At 66.1% G+C, this 9,509-nt stretch overlaps 1 protein-coding gene across 1 annotated transcript in view; it reads left to right on the forward strand.

Moving 5' to 3' along the window:
• Nucleotides 1–9,509, forward strand: part of KDM4B (lysine demethylase 4B) — a gene marked incomplete in the record, with an annotated part of 67,186 nt that overhangs the window by 31,815 nt on the left and 25,862 nt on the right.

Below are 9,509 nucleotides of genomic sequence, written 5' to 3' on the forward strand. Positions count from 1 at the left end.
CATGCACAGGCGCCCGGCGTGAGTTTAAGCCACCGGGTCCGGGACTTGAACTGCGGTCACCTACATAGGAGCCCAGTGATGTAGCCACTACACCAACTGCTGGCCCCTGTACTGTGTTTTCTTTGTCCTGCGAGAGCGAGAAAGAGCGTGCGCACATGAGCGAGCCCTGGAAGGGGCGAGAGGGGTCCCTGACGGGGTGTCACCCCTCTGCCGTCCCCGCACCAGCCTCCCAGTTAGCCGGACCAAGGCTGCTGAGGTTCGGCCAGGAGCGGAACCATGCCCTCGGGACTCGTGGGTGTGCCTTCCGGCTCCGCTGCTGGGGCAGGGCGCCTTGTCCTTCCAGGGCTCCTGGGGGGACGAAGGCCACGAGGGAAGCCTACGGTCTGTAGCTGGGCCGTGAGCTTCCCTCCTGCTTGTGGTCTGTCTACACTGCCCGGGGCCGTCCATGCCGCGGGGGTCTGACTCAGAGGGCCACGGGTGTCTCCGGAGTGCTCTCCCCGGCTCAGCGGGGGCAGTTCCCCTCCTGGCTCTGAGGGCCGTGCTGCTCAGACGGCGTGATCGGTCGTGCTTGTTCGCAGCCTCTGTCTGCCCGGTGGCCGGGTGACGGCCCTTAGCAGGTTGAGCCATAAGCTCCAGACCCGGGCTGGTCCTAGGGTTGCCGTCACGGCCGCTGCCAGCACGGGCCAGCCCCGATGTTAAAGGCAATTCCGGGCTCAGCCATGCGCAGACAGGCTGGCCCGGGGTTACCCAGCCAGGGCAGGTGGGGCGGGGTGGCCGGTGCCGGCTCCCCTCTGAGCCCACTGCTTGGGGACCTCAGGCATGGTCAGACCCCGCGAGGGGGCCTCAGGCTCGTTGGTTGGTGTGGACGAGGCCCGTTTGCTCACGGTGAGCAAGACAGCAACAAAACGGCCCAGCCCCAGAGCCCAGCTTGAGGCGGGGTTCTGTCACCCACTCCCTGCTCAGGGAAGACCCGGCCGGCGGGAGGAGTTGCGAGAACGAGGGCTCCACACGCGTCCACTCAGCCCCTCTGCGGGGAGCCCCTTCCCAGCCGCTGGGTGCTGGGTGTGCTTGCTCCCCAGGGCTTGGGGGTGGGAGGGAGCCAGTGTCCCGCCCCGGGGTCCACCCTCATCAGGGCTGGTTAATCCCGGACAGCACCAGCCAGACCTCAGACCCAGGCCCGGCAGCTCCCCGAAACCTGTGCGGGTCAAGGGAGGCAGAGGTGCAGGCATCAGGCGGAGTCTCAGATGCCTGCCACGTGTCGGCACGGGAACTCGCCCTCCGGTCCCCAGTCGCCTCTGTCCGGAGCCCAGGTGGCTAAGGGAGGTCCCGCCCGCTGAGCCGCGGTGATGAACAGCAGGGCCTCGGCATGTTAATCAGGACCAGGTCTTCGCGTGGGCCCAGACCAGGGCCACGTCTGAGCAGAGGCCGCAGGACTCCCCGAGGCTGCAGGGGCCGTAAGCGACCCCGGAGGGTGGGGCTGTACTGCAGGGCCAGGATGGCCGCGGGAGGCTTTTACACCCTCGGGGCAGCTGGGACGCTCCGGACAGCTCCATGCCCAGCTGGGAGATACGCGAGGAACACACACCGTCGGACCAAGGCCAGAACTGCACAGCCCGACCTGCCCAGAGCTGCCCCCACGGGCCACGGCGTGTGGACTCAGGCCTCGCGCTCACTGAGATGCCAGACACGGGCGTGCAGGGCGACATGCCACTTATGTGCATGCCCAGAGCAGGCAGGTCCACAGGGATGGGACTGGGGGTTCAGGGGCTGGGGAGGGACCGACCGTTTTTGGGGTGAGGAGAATGTTCTGGATTTGACGTCGAGACTATGGCTCCGGGACTGTACTGGGACCTGCTGAGTGGCTCAGTGTGCTTGGCCAGCCAGAGGACAGTGACCCAGTGTGGACGCGGGTGCCGCAGTGCCCGGTGCGTCACAGCAGAGGGCGTGCTAGATTCTGGGGGCGCTGGCTCTCAGCGAAGGCCTTCCCGGGTCCCACGGACACCTGAGCTCAGGGTTAGCGCCAGGGAAGTGGGGAGCCCGGAGCTGGGGGCGCAGGCCCAGGGAAGTGGGGAGCCCGGGGCTGGGGGTGTGGGCCCAGCCCAGCTCGCAGCGGCCTCTGGCAGTACAGCGGCTCTTTCTCCCTGGCAGTACGGCGGCTCTTTCTCCGACACAGACCATGTCACTGCGGGAGCCGGGTGTCCGTGGCCTTGGGCGTTGTCATAGCGGGAGGTCACAGCTGTGCGGGGAGACGGTGCCCTGGGGCATGTCACGGCATGAGGGCAGGTCGACGCCATGAGACCTGCTGTTTCCTGCCCAGAGAGGTGCGCGGCAGTGTCCCGATCCCCGTGTGTCCCGAGGCCGTCTCCCACCTCCGGGGGCGCCGCAGTCCTCACAGAGGGAGAGGGCTCCCAGTGTCGGCAAACCTCGCCTCTGCGCCCTGAGGCCCCTGCCAAGGCTGGCAGGTTGCTGCCCCCTCCGCGGCCTTTTCTCGTCCCTGTCTCACGCCAGTTCTTTGCAGCCAGAGGGACGTGCCGTGGGACGGTGGCCCTGCCGTTCCCAGTGCTTCCTCGGGGATGCGCAGGCTTTTCCTGTTAGAGACGGTTCTGTCTGTTACCTTGCCTGAGGGGTGGGAGTTCACGGGTTGGGGGGCACCCCTTCTCCATCCCGCCCTCCTGGAGCTCAGCACGCACGCACACGTGCCCGCACGTTTCTCGAGCCGTGGGGTCCGGCACGCCACCGCACGGCCTGTGGGGCACGGTGGCCCACCCCGTTGGTCTGCTTGCGGAGGGAGTGAAGAGCAACCAGGAAGGCCGGCTGGGGTGCAGCAGCTGCAGGGTGCTCAGGTCATTCCAGGTCCGTGGGGGGCTGTGGGCTCAACTCCCGGGCCTGTCCACGGCCAGGTGTCCACACGCCTGTGACCCTGGCCGGCTGGAGGGCCGGGCACTGCGGCACAGGGACCTGCTGGGCTGCGCCATCTCTCTCCTTCTTAAGTACAAGCCGCGTAGAGCCTGGGGCAGGCCTGACCCCTCTGGAGACAGGGACCAGAGGGGACGCTGGAGTGGAGAGGGTGCTGTCTTGGCCCCCACCACCGCCTAGTGCTGCTGGGCAACCGCCGCGCCCTCGGGAGGTGTCCCACTGCCCGGCTGGCAGTGAGCACCCTGGGGAGGAAGGGGCGGTGCAGAGCTGAGGGCCCCCAAGGCCGGAGTAGTGCCCCGTGCCGGCCGCGTGTGCCGCCCTCAGAGGCTGACTCGTATGCTCTGGCTTGTTCATTCCAGATGCCTCTACTCAGATCCCCGTGGGACGCATGAGGGTGCTCCGTACAGCGCTGGCTCTGGGCCTTGATCTTTGAGGACCAGAGAGATAAGGCAACATGGCCAAGGTCACCCCCAGGGGTCCGAGAGATGACTCCTCCCAAGGCTACCCTCCCCCCTCCAGCGGCTGGCTGCTGGTCCTGGGCAACAGGGGCCGCTGTTCCTTCCCTGGAGCAGAACCCCCAGGGCTCTTGCTGGCTCGGCAGCTTTGTAGTGGGATTACTAACCCGGAGATCAAAGGAGCGCTCCGGGTGCAGGGAGCTACAGTGTGCACGCACCAGCCGTCCTGGGCTCAGCTCGAATTAGCCCCCCAGGGCCGCACGCCGTGTTAGATTAGCTCAGCACAGAGCCCCATGCTCCCACGGTGGGTGGCGCCTGCCAAGGCCTGCAGACGAGGGGCCTTTCCTCTTCCCAGGCTCATGGACTCGGTCCCCAGCCGCCCGACCGCCTGCCAGGCGGAGTCGACCGCGGATTAAACAGAGCGCGGGAGATGGGAAGCTGGGTGCGCAGCCGGGGCTCCAGACACGGAGCTGGCTCTGCGTCCGCTTCTCCAGGCTGCGGCGGCTGCACACCCCCCTCCTCCTTGGCCCTCGTTTCGCCCCCTCTGGGGGAGAAGAGAGCGCCCCTCAGCTCCCCAGTGGTGCCCTTTCTGAGGCGGCCGTCCAGCCCCTCCCACATCCAGGCAGGAAGCAGCTGGCACCTGGGGGGGTGGCCCTGCAGGAAGCGGGCGGGAGGAGCTCCCCCAGCCCCCAGCCGGGGTACAGCGTGGTTAATTACTGTAAAATGTGCACCACATGGCTTGCACGCTCGAGGACTGTGTGTTCCTTCTGTCTGCTAATGCCGCCGCCTGTGCTGGGTGATTAGTCCGGAGCCCGGGGGAGCTGGCAGAGCTGGGGGGCCGGCCCCGCGCGCAGGAGCTGGAAGCTGCCGGGCCCCTCTGACCGGGACCAGACCGAGGTGCAGGTGCTGAGAGAGGCCGCCTCCCCCCTCACTGGCCGCCCGATCTGTGGCCGGCGGGCTGGGGGCGTCGTGTTCACTGTACGTCCGCATGGCGTTCCCTTGGCTCCTGCCTCCCGATTTCCCGCCATTCCCGGCAGTGCCTTAGCCCTGTTCCCACGTGGAGCCCAGGAAGCCGCGGAGGATCCTGACCCGACACGGTGCCATGTGGCACTTGGCGGTGGGGCCTGGGAGAGCCGCGTTGCGAACACTGGGCTATGTGATGTGTCCCTTTTCCCTGGCAGTGACAGCCACACCTTTCCCAGCTGTCCGCCTGGCCGTGAGTGCCGAGTGACCGCGGTGTGGTGTTGGGATGGGATCCCGAGTCGTAGCTCTGCTTGTCCTGCAGTGACAGCTCATCTGGGCGCCCCCAGGCCTGCCCTCCCCACCCTCCTTCCGAGGGCCTCCGACGGCCACCGGGACCCCTGAGCTGGCCCCCATCGGGGCCTCAGTGGCCGGAGTGAGGGCGGTCGAAGTGGGCGGCTGGACCCTGGGTCCCTGGGGCCTGTCGGGCCTTGATCCGTCGCCTGAGGGTTGCAGGGTGGGTGAGACAGAAGCCCCCAACCCCAGCTGCGGCCTTCCCGCGGCCCGGCCATCCCAGGGGCTCTCCGGGGCAGGAGGCATCCGATACCGGCGGGCAGGTACAGAGAGGCCATCGGCCCCAGCAGTGGAGCCCGCTCCCACCAGGACAGGGCCAAGCAGAGCCGGCAGGGCGGGTGCTGCGGCCCCCACGCTGCTTCCGGAGGCCTGAGGTCGGCCTGGAGCGTGTTACGAAAGGATTCGGGGAGAAAACGGCCCTGGCTCCCACTGCCCAAGGCAGGGAAGGGCCCACCTCTGTGCCGTGTCTTTGACCTGCGGAGGCCCTGGGCCGTTTGTTCAGTAACTGGGGAGCCGTTTCGGGGACCAGGACAGCCCTGCTCCTCTGTGCCTGTCTGGGCTCACCCAGGCCGCAGAGCCGAGGGCCCCAGGTGGGGAAGTGCAGCGGGCCCAGGCTCCCCAGTGGGCCTTGGGGCCTTGGGGGCTGAGTGGCTGGCAGGGCTGACCCAGGTAGGGCAGGGCGGGCCACCAGCCTCCTGTAGCTGGCGCTGGGAGCATGTGGCTGCCACGCAGGGCGCTGACGCGGGTCCACGGGACAACAACGCCCTCCGCGGTTTGTCAGACCAGGAGTCACACTGCAAGGCAGAGGGTCTAAATAGGCCAGCAGGGGGCGCCGTGAGGAAGGCGGCTAGATCTCATGGGGCTAGATCCCACTGTGATCCGCGTCCCGGACCCAGCAGCTTGAAAATCACACCAGGCTCATGTGCGTGCGTGCGTGCGTGTTTCCAAAGTGCACAGTGGAGAAGGAATTGCAGCAGGGCCACCCCTACCCAGGGGTGATCTCTCTTTCTTTCTGTCTCCGGTGAGTCCATGCTCCCTATGGCAAAAGCCTAAAAGGAAGATGTATTTCTGGGCCCGCCAGTGGCATGGTGGTTAAGGTGGCTGGATCCCACGCAGCCGACTGCCCCGTCTGAGCCCTGGACCCGCCCGCTTAGAAAACACTGAATACGTGTGTGCGTCCCAAATTCCGAAGAGAAACAGAGAAGGGATTGCGGCGTGGCTCTTCCCCCGGGAGGAGTGCTCTCTCTTTCTCTTTCTCTATCTCTTTGTCTTTTCCCCTGTCTCTGTCTCTCTCTAGTGAGCGTGCACACCCTCTAGCAGATGTTTGTGAAGAAAGTGCTTCTTCACTGCATCAGGGTTCATACTTAGCGCGAACACAGCGTGACTCGCTAATGGAGGCCGTGGCCGTGGGCCAGCCAGGCTGCAGTCACAGAAACCCGCGGTGGGCCAGTGGCCCACGGATGTATCTTGAACGATACGTGCTTGTCCTTAGGAGATCTGGAAAAATGAACAGCACCAAAGTGGTTTAAGCCCACAGCCCTGGTCTGTGTCCGAAGGTCTCTGTTCGTGTCGGGGACCGTCCAGCCTCTGCGTCCTGTGCTGCAGAAGCAGGTGCATCGTCCTGTTTCCGGAGCGCCCTGCGGTGGGTTTCCCGGCAGCACACCCCGCGGTCGGGCAAGGCCAGTGTGCATCCAGGCGGTCCCCAGCCAGTGTGCAGCGTAGGCGGTTTTCCGGGCTGTGCATGTGCGTGTTTTTCTTGTAGTGGCAGAGCAGAGCATCCTCCTCTGAAACCCTCCCTCCCGTGTTCCTCCACGGCGAGCGCCCTAGAGCTGTCCATGTGTGGGGCCCACCGCCGGCGCCCCCACTCACCCCCAGACTCTGCAGGTGGTCACCACCTTGTGCTCGCTGCAGGGGCCGTTGGCCTTGCTGGGGTCACACGGGGCGGTGGCAGCCGGCCCCTGCCCTGGTCCTCGGGGAGTTTGCGAGGGGCGGGCAGGGCTGCAGTGTCCCCTGTGCTGTCAGGGCTCTCTGGCCCTTGTTCCTCCTGCAGAGGGACGGGAGCACCATTAGCACGCCTTCTGATTAACGGCGCGGCGCTGTCAAGGGCTCTTTGAGGCGCACTTTCCAGGCTGCCAGGACCCCCCTCTGAGCCTGTGTCTGCTCACACAGCACGAGTGCCGTGGGGGCCCTTCCGCCCGCAGACTGGCCTTCCCGGCCTATGGGGGCCAGGTTGCAGGTGCCCGCCCGGAGCAGTGAGACCAGGGTCGGGTGGGAGCTCCGAGAGCCAGCGGGAGGCTGGCCCCCAGGCAGGGCAGGCTGGCAGGGAAGAGGCTTGCCTTGGAGCAGGGCCCTCTGCAAGGCGGGCTGAGGCCCAGGCCCCACCTCCGCAGCCCCAGGCCCCGTCCCTCTGGCCTTCGCGCCTGCACCTGTCCCCAGAGGCACTGAGGGAGGCCCAGAGGGAGCAAGGTCAGCATCTGGGTGGCCGGCCAGCCTCGCAGGGCTCTGGCGGCCCTGGGCAGCCTGCCGGCGCTGTGCGCCGTGCTGGTGCTGGTGCCGGTGCTCAGGACTGCCTGCCCACGAGTGCCTGGCCGCTCCACCAGAGGGTAACGATGTGGCCGATGCGGCCGAGCTCACGTTGAGCTCCCCGTCTCTGCTGGGCGTGCTGGGACACCAGGTGGGAGCAGGAGCTGAGCCCGCGGGGACGTGGACCTGTCCACCTCGGTGACGGGGGCTGGCGGCGGCGGAGGCAATGGGGCCTCAGTAATGGAAACAGAGGGTCAGCGCTGGGGGCGGGCGCCCTGAGTGCACAGCTCTACCGCCGGCTCGAGCCCCCCAGGGCCTGGCACTTGCCCCTCGGTGTCGGCACGTAGCGGCCAGAGCTGCTGCTGGGCTGGGGACTCTGTCACCGCTGACCCTAACGAGTTCCCCGCCACGTGTGGACGGGGTCTGCAGTGCCCACCCGCAGCACCGAGAAGTGACAGTGGGCCCCCAGCCTGGCCCCCGTCCCCCTGCGCCCTTTACACGCTGTGGAAACCTGAGTGCCAACATTCCCGCGGGCGCCAGGACCTGTCGCTGCGGACGGACCTTGGCAGCCCGTCCTGGCCGGTGCACAGCTGGAGCGAGGACGGTGGTGGCCGGGCCCCAGGCTGCGCTGTGCTCCCTGGAGCGTGGCTGCGCGTCCCTCCGCGGCGCACACAGGTGCCTGTTTAATTATGGGCAGAAAAGCGACCACAGGGCCGCGCAGCACAAATGCCCCGAGCTGCTGTGACCGCGATGCTGGGAGGCTGCGGCCGGCCAGGAATCCGATACGCGGGCACCATCTGTGCTCCCCACCCCACGGCCAGATCGCACGCCAGCCTTTCTCTCCCGCACACGTTTCCATGAAATGGATTGAGTTTGCTGGGAACCGCTTGGCCGTAAATATTCCCTCCATGCAGAGTCCGGTGTTAGGCTCCCAAGTGCCTGCTCCTGGGGCCAGCAGGAGGTGCAGCGGCCGCCCTGAGACTGCGCAGGGCTCCCAGGGCGGGCGAGGGGCAGCCCAGTCCCACTGACCTCCGGGCGCCCGCTGCCCCTGCTCCTCCAGCGTCAGATCTGGGCTCGTTCCCGGAACAAATTGCGGGGAGTGGGGAAGGGCTCGTGGGCCAGCAGCACCGCCCTGTTCACTACAGTCTTTCCCGGCTTTTTCTTCCCCTCCCCCGGAGCTCCGCGTGGGGCAGCAGAAGTCGTCACTGGCAGCGAGAGAGCCGCTTCTTGTTTGCCAGAGGGTGTGTGTGCTTGCCAGAGAGAGAGACAGAAGGAAAGTGAGAGGTCACCTCCCCGGGGATGGCCACACCACAGTCCCTTCTTCATTCCCCTCGCTGGATTTTGGGCAGGCGTGCATACATGCCCAGCATGATTTTTTAGCGCCGGGTCTGGGACTTGAACCGTGCAGCCAGCCGTGTGAGATTCAGCCACCTTGATGTCCATGCCACTGGCTGGCCCCTGGAAGAGCATTTTAAGCTATCCTTTAAAGAAACAGAGCTGCTTGGGGCCGGCAGGTGGTGTGGTGGTGAAGAGAGCTGGATTCTTGCGTGGCCGACTGTGGTTCGAGTCCCGGATCTGGCAGCTTGCTTTCTCTCTCTTTCTGTCCCTCTCTGATCAAATTAAAGTAAATAAACAAAATAAAATTTAAGAACATAATTATTTCAAAAGAAAAAGAAATCGAGCTTCTTCTAAACCTGTTTATTTGACCAGGAGACAAAGATGGGACCAGGCTTTCCAGGCCAGCTGCAGCCATTGGCAGGAGGCTGGGGCCGTGAGTGTCCCTGCACCCCTCTGTCCCTTCAGAGGGAAGGGAGACCAGCGGGCCAGGACCAGGCCCATGGGGGGACCTTGCACGCCCTGGGTCTCCCCTGAGCCCCGCACAGCTCCCGCCACCCTGGGGAGACTTCTGGGGCCCTTTTATCCCCGCGAGTCTAGACCAGGAGTCACCCAACAGCGCCCACGGCCAGCCCAGCCCAGCCTGTTTGTAGACGGTTTTATTAGCACCTGCTTGTTGACACCCTGTCTTTGATATTGCAAGCTGCTGCGGCAGAGTTGGGAGGCCCTGAGAGACCCCGTGGCCGTAGGCACGGTTGGCCACGCCACCCCTGGCTGCAGTCCCCACCTTCTCCCGCCCACCCCGTCTGGATCCTGGTCTCCTCCGTGAGGAGCGCTCAGTGGTTTGGGGATGGGCTCTAGGTGCAGGAGGCTCTGTGCACAACGAGGACCGCGGGAGGGGATGCAGGAGAAGGGACGGTGGCCACACCTGGGGCACTCTCCTCTCCCTGCCTCTCTGGCCGCCCG

The sequence above is a fragment of the Tupaia chinensis genome, unplaced genomic scaffold (genome assembly GCF_000334495.1).
Source record: "Tupaia chinensis unplaced genomic scaffold, TupChi_1.0 Scaffold149964_2, whole genome shotgun sequence".
Taxonomy (NCBI): domain Eukaryota; kingdom Metazoa; phylum Chordata; class Mammalia; order Scandentia; family Tupaiidae; genus Tupaia; species Tupaia belangeri.